The 7,115-nt window shown below is 43.8% G+C and overlaps 1 long non-coding RNA gene across 1 annotated transcript; it reads left to right on the forward strand.

Annotated features, from left to right (window-relative positions):
* The first annotated feature begins 689 nt into the window (after positions 1-689).
* On the forward strand, positions 690-3,432 carry LOC134735774 (uncharacterized). Its single transcript, XR_010119235.1, has 5 exons — positions 690-750; positions 1,217-1,346; positions 2,154-2,232; positions 2,659-2,709; positions 3,024-3,432. It is a non-coding gene; the product is annotated as an uncharacterized lncRNA (long non-coding RNA).
* The last annotated feature ends 3,683 nt before the right edge of the window (positions 3,433-7,115 follow it).

Genomic DNA, 7,115 nt, shown 5'->3' on the forward strand with positions numbered 1-7,115 from the left:
AACCCACCCAACATTATAACAAAAGACTGGAACAAGGGCCATGGGAGTTACGAGCCAGGAACTGTGCATGAAAACCAATATGTGCCTTAACACCACATTAACGCTCAGTACCTCGGCAGTGTACACAACAGGAAAACAGGACACTATCAACTGTTCACTTGTCGGTCTTCCAAGCTCTGTTTTCCTCCGAGTTTAGGTGCAAAGTTCCAGTTCTGCCCTATATTCCAATTCTGCAAAGAATCAAGGATCAAAAGAGCTGCACAGAATCTTTTCGAGCGAATGGAAAGGGGAAGAGACTCTGGGTTATTTTAAAATATGCCCCTGGCTGACAGACAAAATGGACTCCCTGTGGCTAACTGAGGTGCTCAGGGTTCAAACAGAACCAGGCAGCCATAGCTCGGTGAGGGAGTGGTCATGTACTCTGTGAGCTCAGAAAGATGTAAAAGTGTCACCGGACCTCCTTTCTACAATCACGCCAAGCCAATTTCTGTTATCAGTGCCAAGATAAACTGCAATCAGAACCATGCCCCGACACACACACACACACACACACACGCGCGCGCGCCATTTGAAAGAAACATCTGACAGAGACTTCTGTGTTTGGGCTTGAAAACCATCCAGTCAGGGCTCCACCTGTTTGGATCAACCAGAACTGAACAAGTTTAAATCTGCCATTTGCATGAATAAGCCAGATCAAGAACCAGGGCAAGAACTTTCCCTATTTAAGCCAGACCCTCCCTTTGTTCTTTGGTGAGCCCACTTTCACTTGTGCTGAAGGCTGTGCCTCCCCAGTCTGCAGATCGTTTCTTATAGAAAATAAAACTCTCCCTTTTTCTTCCATAGAGTTCATGGTGTTCTAATAACAGTTATTACTGATTTTTTTTTTTCTGTCACACATGAAAAGGCCTAGTACAATGCCTGGTCCCTGGTGAGGAAAATGATCGATAAATAATTCATTAATATTAGCTGATAGTACACATAGACTCAAGCTGTCACATCTCCCCAGTGACACCAGACATCAGTATTATCATTACTGAAATGCTTTCCACCGACACAGATATTCTGTGGTCTTCCTTCTTTCTTCCTCTCCTCCTCTTCCAGCTTCCCTCCTTCCTTCCTCCTTTTTAACTTCTTGCCACCTTCAGGGTTATTCGAGGATCAAGACGTTAGAGGAGGATCAGGTTGTCATAGAGTAGGTCTGCCTAATTCTCTCCAGTAGTGGTCACAAATAGAGCCTTCCAAATGTGAGGGAGGACAATGGTAACATGAACTGACTGAGTACATATCAAGTCTTACACTGTATACTTCACATGCACTAACTCTCCTCCTCTTAACAAGCATGCAAAGTATGTCTACAATTATAATGGAGTTGCATGCATTTGGCTTATTCAACCTAGATAAATTCAACTGTGCATACTTGACCAAGAGAGAGGGATGGAGGAAGAGGACCTAGAGGATGAATTTAATATAAGTTGCACAAGTGATTTTGCTCCCAATTCCACTCAGTGAACTTAGATCCAAAGAATGCACAAGATGTGAGTTCCCTCAGACTCTCTCTGTTCCCGGGATGCTTCCCATGGTGTGAACATCTCACAACACCAGAATGATTCTGATGATTCGATTTACAATACAATTTTTTTCATCCAAAATGGCCTGTAAACTGAGGCCAAGAATTTGATCTGTTTCACTGTTGGAAGAAAAGTTGGCCGTGTAGACCCACTGGGAGACGATTTAGGGGAGAAACTTTATAAACATTTTGAAGAATTATCAGGAATAAATTTTGTCTGGGCATGATAACTCAGGCCTGTAATCCCAGCACTTTGGGAGGTCAAGGAGGGCGGATTGCTTGAGCTCAGGAGTTCAAGACCAGCCTGGCCAGCATGGCAAAACCCCATCTCCACAAAAAATATTTAGCCGGGTGTGGTGGCTCACGCATATAGTCCCAGCTACTTGGGAGGTTAAGGTGGGAGGATTGTTTAAGCCCAGGAGACGGAGGTTGCAGTGAGCCGAGATCATGCCACTGCACTGCAGCCTAGGTGATAGAACAAGACCCTGTCTCAAAAAGAAAAAAAAAAGAATAAATTTTGACACATGCTATACCTTGCCTCATGTTTAGTTTTGTCTCATAGATACACTTCATCTCCATTTTACAGGTGGGAAAATAGAGGCTTAGAGAAATTGAATAACTTGCCTCAAGCCATATATTTGGCACCGAGATGTGATCTGAGCCAGGTTAGTCTGGCTCCAAAGCAAATACTCCTTCTGCTCAAGTCCAGTTCAGCTCTCTCTTTAAGTCCAGTTTCGGATGCTCACCTTCCTCTTGGCCATTTCCTGGCTGTCTGCATCATCTTGCTTTCCTCACTCTTCCAAAGCCTCTGCTCAGGGCTATCTTGACAGTCATCAGAGGCCAGGATGACATTCAGCTAGGTCACACTGGGCCGGCCATACTGGGCCTTCATCTGTTGCAGGCTGTCATCTGTCCTAATGGCCACACTGCCTTTCCAGTTGTTGGGATATGTATCCTAGTGCCCAAGCATTACTCCTTGTCACCCTGATACAATACTAAAGAGAGATTTATATAAAAGTAGCATTCTAAGTAATTTTAGAACGTCTTTGCCACTTGGGTCATGGATGGTCACTGACATCTTCATTTTCCAGAGCCAAGAACTAAGGTCCAAAGAGCATGCCTTGGGCAAGGCCACATAGGAGGTAAATCGGGACCTGAACACAACTGATTCTGTATCATTTCATGCTCATGTTTGTGTCCTGCCCAGGAATCCCCACACCCAGCTGCCTGTCTTTGCTGAGAATTTACAGTGAAAATTTATGGGACTCTCTTCAGGAGAATGACAAGTTGCAGGTGAACTCTTGGAACAAATGTGGATTTTCTTGTCTTCATTTGGAATGTATGACAAACTCAGAGGGCCACGTCAGAATGCAGAGCCACTGGGGGCTTCAGGACCCCATGGGGGTGTGAGAGGCATTGTGTGTTTGCCTTGTTTTGATCCATTCTACTGCTCCAGATAATGGCACTGGCTGTACCAGTGGCCCAGCCACTTGCAGAAGAGCTTCCCAGAGAGGAGCAAGCCCTCCTGCCATCACCTCTGGTGTCATCCTATAGGATATTAAAACCAACTCAAGATTGTGTTGAAAACTGTTTTCCTTTTGAGGATGCTAATAAGAACAAGATCATATCAATGGGTATGGATCATGGCAGGATTTTCCTTCAGCTGAGTCTTTTAATGAGCTGTTTCATAATGAGGGCTGAATCTACACACAGTATCTGCGTGCTAGCCAAGGTTTAAAGACTTTTATAGTATTTTCTTCCATTCTCACCCCCTTCGAAGCCCTGACTTTAATTCTTTTAAACAGTAACATTAATTGGCTGTTAAGTAAAACAGGAGAGAACACAATAAATTTATGATATTTTGAGAAGCTATGCCAGTTCTCAAGCATTCAGAGAAACGAGCTTGGCTTTTATGGGGTAATTATGATTTAGTGTTTTCTGTCGCCCTGTTGAGTCTGTGGGCTGCCTCTAAAATGGATCCGGAATGAATGTCAAAGTCAGGATTTACAGTCAAACCTTTTCAACATATAAAGCACAGGAGGAGTGTATTGTTTTGTTGGGTTTTTCTTTTCTAAGCAGTATTTCCTTCTGCATTTCTGTGCTATTAGGCTTTGTAGGATTTCTCCCCTCCCATTTGAAATGGTATCTATACATTATTTTCCTGATAAGGCTGCGGTATCATCAAAAAGTGGTTGTCTTTGCAAGCAATCACGACAAAGCATGTCAATTTAAATCATTTCTTTCTCTTCCTCTCACTCTTTTTTCCTCTTACCTTCAACAGGCAACTATCATTTCAATGTTTCCACATTTTCAGAAACGAGCAGGAATTGACTAAGCTTGATGAGTTTGAGGTATAAGAGATCTTCATGCTCCTTCCTTCTACCATCTTTTCCCCCGTTCTCTCTTTGAAATAAAAACTGTATTTGGATGTTATCTTCAGGGAGAACAGACTCTGGGATCATCAGGCTCCGGGGATCATCTGCCCTTACTCTCCCATTAACATGCTGGGATTGACACCACCTTTGCAAAAATTATGACAGTGAGAAAAATCTGACATAGGAAAATTATGTCAGTTAAAGGGATCTGACCTGACCAACTCCATCTTGCTTATAACCTCCAAGCTGCCCTTGTTCATTTTGGGGCATAGGCTGAACTAACTTTGGGAAGAATTTCATTTATAGCTTAACTTTGAAACAACTATGATAACAGCCCTTTCCCCGAAATGAACCCCCTCTTTGCTTGGGGAACAGACCACTTTTGTAAAACCAACAAATTTGCCACAAGATTGGAAATTATGGCTCAGGAGTCATGCAGCCAGAGGCCACAAGATTCCTAACCTCCCCAGGCACTCCTATGAATAACATCATTATTGTAAAACCTAAGATTGGTGTTCAAGATATTTTTCAGACCCTGCATTCTGATGGACCAGCTGGCACCACCCAGACCAGTGATCTGGGTCAACCAGTTCTGCGATTCTATCCAGGAACAGAAGATAGCAAGAAGAACCTGCTTTCACCCTCTGTGATTTCATCTCTGACCCAAGCAATCAGCACTCCCCATTCCCTCGCCCCCTGCCTGCCAATCTATCTTTAAAAAACACTAGCCTTGGCAGGGTGCTGTGGCTCATGGCTGTAATCCCAGCACTTTGGGAGGCCAAGGCAGGTGGATAACCTGAAGTTGGGAGTTCGAGACCAGGCTTGCCAACATGGTGAAACACCATCTCTACTAAAAATACAAAAATTAGCTGGGTGTGGTGGCAGGCACCTGTAATCCCAACTATTTGGGAGGGTGAGGCAGGAGAATCGCTTGAACCCAGGAGGCGGAGGTTGCAGTGAGCCAAGATCGTGCCACTGCACTCCAGCCTGGGCAATAGGAGTGAAATTCCATCCCAAACAAACAAACAAACAAACAAACAAAACCCTAGCCTCTGAATTTTCAGGGAGGTTGATTTGAGTAATAATAAAACTCCAGTCTCCCAGTTAGCCAGCTCTACCTGTCTTTAACTCTTTTCTCTATTAGAATTCCCCAGTCCTGATAAATAAGCTTAATCTGGGCAGCGGGTAAAATGAACCCATCAGGCAGTTATAGGAACTTAGGCAGTTGTTACTGAACTGAACTTGGGTCCACTCACCCAATATGCAAAAAAAAAAAAAAAAAAAAAAAAAAAAAAAAAAAAAAAAAAAAAACCAAACACTGACACTGAAGTTTGCAGCAAAAGAAAGTGAGGCATTTATTGCAGAGTTCCAAGCAAGGAAGATCAGGCAGCTCGCACTTAAGATTCAAACTCCCCAGTGGTTTACAAGCAAGCATTTTCAAGGGCAGTGGTACATTTCAGGAAAGCAGAAGTTACAGGCAAAATGGTAAATCAATACATAGAGGTTAAACATTGGTTTGGCCCAAAAAGGCAGGATATCTTGAAGACAGGGCTTACAGGTCATAGTTGGATTCAGCGATTCTTTGATTTGCAATTGGTGAAGGGAGCAAGGCTTTGTCTAAAAACTTAGGGTCAGCAGAAAGCAATGTTAATTAAGGTTTGGCCTGAGGGTGCGACTCTCTTGAAGCCGGTCAGGAAGAAATTTAGAACTAAAAACATGGGTACGAGTTCAGTCCTCACTGCCCCATTATCTGAGCTCTATGTGACAACAGTTGGCATTTTCCACCTGATGGGGGTCTGGGTTTCTGAAAAGCGACTCAATAACATATGCTAAGATATGATCATTTATTTTCATTGGGGAACCAAATCACTTGTGACTAACTTGCTTGAGACACTATTGCTTAAATTATTACTATCTTCTTATTAGGATGTTCATTTACTTCTCAAGGCTAGGTAGGTACCTGGAATTTTCCTTGAAAAAACTCAAGATTTTTCCTTCATTTCTCTGGAGGCCTCTAAGAGGGGTCCCTGCTCCATTTCACAGTCACCTTGCCTCTAGGAACCCCCCACCCCCGTTTCTTAATTTGTCAGATAAGGCAGTGAGTGGTTTCAAAGTCCTCTTCCAACTCTAAAATGTTAAGATTACCTACATATGGCCCAATAGTATTACATTAGGTCAACTTGGTATTTGCATGTTTGTCTTCAGAGGTGATAGAGGGGAGGGAACCATGTGACAAAGACACTGATCTTTTTTTTTTTGAGATGGAGTCTCACTGTCACCAAGGCTGGAGTGCAGTGTCGCGAACTTGGCTCACTGCGAGCTCCGCCTCACAGGTTCACGCCATTCTCCTGCCTCAGCCTCCCGAGTAGCTGGGACTACAGGCGCCCACCACCTCACCCGGCCAATTTTTTGTATTTTTAGTAGAGACAGGGTTTCACCGTGTTAGTCAGGATGGTCTCGATCTCAAGACCTCATGATCCGCCCGCCTCGGCCTCCCAAAGTGCTGGGATTACAGGCGTGAGCCACTGTGCCTGGCCAAATACTCTGATCTTAACCAAACTTCAGTCAGGCTTCTCTAAGCCCTCTAGACCTTGACATTCAGTATCTGTCCTCATTGGGGACAGATGTAGGTAATCTTAACATTTTAGAGTTGGAAGAGGACTTTGAAACCACTCACTGCCTTATCTGACAAATTAAGATCACCCAGTTTTGGCAAAAGCAAAACTCTTATCAGTTTAGAGAGAACTCTTCACTCTCAATGTGAGATCACCCTCTACAGCTGACCAAATTCCTCATCTTCCATTATCCCCCAGTGATATCTGATCACCTTGGCCTGTCTTCAGCAAGAATCCTGTTAGGTCAGTTTAGCAAAACTCCCCCTACCTTGGATGTCTCTTCTTCATGTTTTCCATCCACTGCCCATCCCACTCCTATGCTCCTTGGCTATAAATAAATCCCCATTTTTCAGAGTTGAGCCCAGTCTCTCTCCCGTACTGCAAGACCCCTTTACAGTAGCCCCCTTCTTGAATGTGGGATATGATGAGGTTTCTCTTCAAATAATCTGATCAATCTTTTATTCTTTAATTCATAATCCGCCCCCGGCCCCCCGCCATTTTTCTCCTTTTTTCCTTCTTGCCTTTGTTAAATGCCCAGGCACGCCACAGTATCAAGCA

This window comes from Symphalangus syndactylus, chromosome 23, assembly GCF_028878055.3.
Source record: "Symphalangus syndactylus isolate Jambi chromosome 23, NHGRI_mSymSyn1-v2.1_pri, whole genome shotgun sequence".
In the NCBI taxonomy this organism is placed as follows: domain Eukaryota; kingdom Metazoa; phylum Chordata; class Mammalia; order Primates; family Hylobatidae; genus Symphalangus; species Symphalangus syndactylus.